We start from the raw sequence: 4,782 nt of genomic DNA on the forward strand, positions 1-4,782 counted from the left end.
TTGTGCAACCATTTTACCCAAAAAAATTAATTGCAAGCTAGTCGGACAATAAGCATTGAAAAGAAGATGGCTACATTCTTACATGTTATAGGACATAATGAATGTCTTCGTGTGGTTAAGGGGATTCATCAATGTTTTCACGAGGTCCTAACGGAAATGATGTGTTTTGAAAAAGAAATTATAGTGCCAACAACTCCTAATCCAACAAGACGTAACTCGGAACGACATAGACGGTTAATAAATATTTTTTCCGAAGCAATAGGTGCATTAGATGGAACTCTTGTACATGCGGTTGTACTCGTTGATCAACAAACTCATTATAGAGGAAGAGGAAAAGGAGAATGTTTTCAAAATGTAATAGGAATTTGTGATTTTGATATGATATTCACCTTTGTTTAGGCTAGACGGGAGGGTATAGCACATGATTCAAGAGTTTTGAAAGAAGTTTCATTCAATTCGACTTCTGTATTTCCATTTCCCCCACCACGTTTGTAATCTTTATATAATGTAACGACCGTAAAATTCGAGCCAAATTAAAACATTTTAATTCATTCAAAAACCATTAAGTTCATACATTTGTTTTCAAAATAGTTAAACATCAGAGTATTTCCCAGAACCATATCACATAAATCATAAAACATGAGGAGCGGTACGATCACGCCTTCACCTTGCCACGATCTCCTGAAGTACCTGAAACATAACACTGAACTATAAGCCCGAAAGCTTAGTGAGTTATCCTAAAAAACCAACCACACATAAACATACTCATAACATATCACAAATAGAACAGCCATGCACATCGGGTCTACTGTGTGACTAGTCCGCCCGCACCGGTCCTTCAGTCCACCTAGTTCACCCTCCGAGTCTAGTCATGTATATCGAGTCTACAGTGTGATTGGTCCGCCCGTACTGGGCCTTCAATCCACCTGGTCCACTCTCTGAGTCTACAGTATGACTGGTCCGCCCGCACCAGGCCTTCAGTCGGCCTGGTCCATTCTCCGAGCCTCGGCACGTTTGGTCCGCCCTCCTAGGGCCTCCAACCTATCTAGACTGCTCGCTGGGCCTTCGGAATATCTGGTCCGCCCTGGGTATGTTTGCCTACAGCACAAAGCAGGACACGCCTCAACCCAACCCCCGTCAAACAACCATGTACACATAAAACAATTAATCACATAACAAATCCTTAACCAGACAAACAGTCTAACAGATCACATAGCATATCAACATCCTAATCAGGATTCCGACCTAACCGGTCACTAGCATAACATTACCCTATATACCGGGTACCGACCTTAACCATGTCACTAACATAACATCATCCTAAATACCAGGATGCAGATCTAGTAAAGCGATAACATAACAAACAATACCCGGATTTCCATCTGATAAAGGGCCGACCTTGGTGCCGTAGACCCTGTCGATATAGTGAGGATAACTAACCTGCAATTGCCGACTGGAGAGATGAGATCACGCTGCTCCGACCACCGAAACGAACTTCACCACAAAACACTACCAAAGAACCAATTCCATAAATACCAAAATACCCTTGGAAGTCAAACCAGTCAACTCTTGGTCAAAGTCAAAGTCCTCAGTCAAAGTCAACCTTCCTGGTTGACTCTACTCGCCGAGTCACCCCGTCGACTCGCCGAGTTCCCATACCCAGAAAACTCTCATAGCACAACTTAACTCGCCGAGTCGCCCCAAGACTCGCTGAGTCCATCGATCTCTGAGTTCCATCCTGCCTAACTCACTGAGTCGACAACCGACTCACTTAATCCAAGGCTTAACCAAAAGAGGTTGGGGTTCTGCGGCCTGACTCACCGAGTCCAAGGCAATCTTCATTAGACTCGCTGAGTTGTTCTTCCAGCTCGCCGAGTCCATGCACATGTTCATACAACTCGTCGAGTACACCCATGTGACCCACCAAGTCTCTCCAGTTCTCAATCCATTCAGAGGCTTTTCGAGCCATGCAGAGACTCCAAACCATAGATTCACTCTTCTACAGTCTAACCCTCACATAAAGTTGCAAACTTTACGTGAAACCAAAGAGATATAGGCCCAAAACACACTATGGCTAGGTTTAAGGACTAAGGGGCTTCACCAACAACTCTTAAACATAAACTTTATGACATTATGTACCATCACAAGCCTAAATCTGGAGTAGCAACCTCAGATCTAAACTCCAAACCCGAAATAGATCTTAAACAAGCTAAGGAACTCCCAAAACAACCACCAAGGATGAACCAAAAAGGAAATAACTTAAGATAATGGCTCCTTACCTCTGAGATGTGCCCAAACGGATGTAGATCCCAGATCTATACAAGCCCCTTGACGCTAGATTCTAATTTCTCAAGCTCCTTCAACCAAATTCCTCTTCTAAACTCCAATCTCCTCAACAATGAAGTCTCACACGAAGTTAGGGTTTTTCTGGAACTCTCTGGGGGATTAGGAGGCTGGGAGAAGGACATAAAGTCCTTTAAATAGGGTGCAAACCCTAAGATTAGGGTTTTCTCATTCCAGCACCAACTCGTCGAGTCCAGCTTCCGAATCGGTGAGCTAGTCACTTAATTCGCGACCCAAACCCGCTCCGACTCGACAAGAAAGCGTACCTACTCGTCGAGTCCCTTCTTCAAAATTACACTTTAAACCCCTAAAATCATACCTCTGAAATTCGGGATGTTACATATAACTTTTATTATCTATCTTCTTTATATGCTATGCATCACACTCATTTGCAAATAAATATTACCTTTGTGATGCCGCATATACAAACACTCGTGGGTTTATGGCTCCATACCACAATACTAGGTATTGGTTAGCCGATTTTCGAAGAGGTCGACCTTTAACTAGAGAAGAAAGGTTCAATTATGCTCATGCACAACTTATAAATGTTTTTGAGCGTGCTTATGGTGTATTGAAGGCGAGATTCCCAATCTTAAAACAAATGGCTCCTTATCCTTTTACAGTGAAAAGAGACATGGTCATTGCTTGTGTCGCGGTCCATAATTTTATAAGGAAATACAATATAGAAGACGACTTGTTTACAAATTTTGAGGAGGACACTATTGTTACTCCTGACATCCAAGGTGGGGGAATTGATAGAGAAAACATACAAGGCATAAAAAGGGGTCCAGAAGCCATTCAATATATGTGTGTTTTGCGGGATCAGATTGCAAATCAACTACTTTCACCTACTTTACATTAAATTATTATGTTATTTAGATTTCATTATGTTTTAATTTGGATATTAAATGATTTATGTTTAATTTACATTTTGTATGACAATTTTTATTTGGATTTTTAAATGACTTGTGTGTAATTTACATTTTGTATGACAATCTGTATGTTTTTATAATTCTTCAGCAACTTCATCCATCGCTATATATAACAGAAGGGTAAAATGGTCATTTTCATCATTCAACACATTCAGTCAGATGTACAATCAAACAACAATATTTCTTACTCAGACAACATTTCTTATCCAGACAGACCTTTCCCAGTCAGCACTTTCTCAATCAGCAACTGTCAAATGGGGCCTTAGTCGAGTTTGACCGATTTGGTCTGAGTACTCGGTCAAGTTTGACCAATTTGGTCCGAATTTGACCTTAGTCTGAGTTTTACCGATTTTGACCAATTTCCAAGTTGGCTTAACTCGCCTCATTAAGAGGCCGAGTCCGAGTACCCGGTCAAGTACTTCCTCGATTTGGCCGAGTTTTACAGCACTGCTTTGTACACATTTAGTCATTATATTTTTTTGTTGCGAAATAAGTCCTTATTGTTTTTGTACACATTTAGTATTTATGACTGTTTTTTTCAGGATTTGCTCACGGCATCCTACATGGGACAATCATTAATGAGGTGTTCGAGGCTGTTGAATGCTTATAGTCACCGCGACCTCGACTGCTTGGGTGTTTATGTCTTGTTGTATGGCTTAGGTATTGTATTTTGAATATTGTAACTTTTTCATATGATCTCCGATTTTAACAATCTTTATATCCACCCATTCGTATTTGAGTCTACTACAACTTTCATTTACATTACTCCTTTTAAAAGGTAATATATTTTTATTTACGATTTTTATATCCACACGTTCTTTATGAATGTATGTATGAATGTTTTTTTTTATTTTATAAAAAATAAAGTAAAAATATATTATTTTTTAACGCTAATAAGTAGAGTAATCTAATGTAATATATTTTTACTTACGATATTATATCCACAGGTTATTCATTATTCATTAGATTGCAAATAAAAAAACGTTCATACATATATTCATAAAGAACATGTGGATATAAAGATTGTATATATATATATATATATATATATATATATATATATATATATATATATATATATATATATTACTCTTTAATGAGAGTAATCTAAACGAAAGTTGTAGTAGATTCAAATACGATCAACTGGATATAAAAATCGTTAAAATCTGAGATCATATGAAAAAGTTACGACATTCAGAACATAAGACCTACGTCTAACGTCAAGATATAAGCAACCAAACAGCCGAAGTCATGGTGGTCATAAACATCTACAATCTCAAATGCCTCATTAATGATTGTCCTACATTGAATATTGTGAGCAAAACCTGAAAAACTGGTTATAAATACCAAATGTGTAGAAAAACCACAATGACTTATTTTGCAACAAAAAATATCAGGACTAAATGTGTATAATGTGATAATCATATTACTTATTAAGTCATTTTTTCCGGCTTACTTGGAGTAGCTGGTCGTATTATAAGGATTGAATGTATACGGTTTAAACAAG

This window comes from Lactuca sativa, chromosome 7 (genome assembly GCF_002870075.4).
Source record: "Lactuca sativa cultivar Salinas chromosome 7, Lsat_Salinas_v11, whole genome shotgun sequence".
In the NCBI taxonomy this organism is placed as follows: Eukaryota; Viridiplantae; Streptophyta; class Magnoliopsida; order Asterales; family Asteraceae; genus Lactuca; species Lactuca sativa.